The sequence below is a fragment of the Myotis lucifugus genome, unplaced genomic scaffold, assembly GCF_000147115.1.
Source record: "Myotis lucifugus unplaced genomic scaffold, Myoluc2.0 scaffold_22, whole genome shotgun sequence".
NCBI classification, from domain to species: domain Eukaryota; kingdom Metazoa; phylum Chordata; class Mammalia; order Chiroptera; family Vespertilionidae; genus Myotis; species Myotis lucifugus.
This window is the reverse complement of record NW_005871070.1, coordinates 7,776,826-7,777,451: the sequence shown is the minus strand read 5'-3', so window position 1 is coordinate 7,777,451 and position 626 is coordinate 7,776,826.

Genomic DNA, 626 nt, shown 5'->3' with positions numbered 1-626 from the left:
AATGTATCATAAGTCATAAAAATATCATAACCATTTGACAAAAGTATCCAGTTTTGAAAATCCATGGTAAAGAAAAAAAGTACCAGAAGGATAAGTGTTGATTATAGCACTATAAAAATGAAAACTGGAAACTTGCAAGTCCAATGTTAGAGAAATGGTTAAATAAGTTTGACATATTCAAAGAATATTAGGCTCTCATTAAAAATTTTAATTATGAAAACTACAAGTGCAGGAGGTTTACATGTTAAGAGAATGTCCTATAGGTAGGCAGTGTTTTCTAAAGAATGTTCTGTAGAACAGTACCAAAGAATAAGAATAAATGTTGTGTGTGTAGGGGGGAGGGTCCAAATCCAAATACTGATGGGTAATGCCAAGTAGCAGTTTTCTTTCCTTGATAGCATCTCCAAACATGCGATACAGCAGTTTGCAGATGCTATTTCTCAATATATTTTAACTACAGACCTCTCCCTGACCTCTACCTTTCTTGTTTTTCTCCTGCTAGGAATCTTGTGAAATTGGTGGTCTACAGAACATGATTTTTGAAATACTAGTCATTAAATACTATTGTAAGTAAAAAAAAAATTTTAAGTCCTTTTTGTTCTTACTATGATGAAATTTTTATTAGA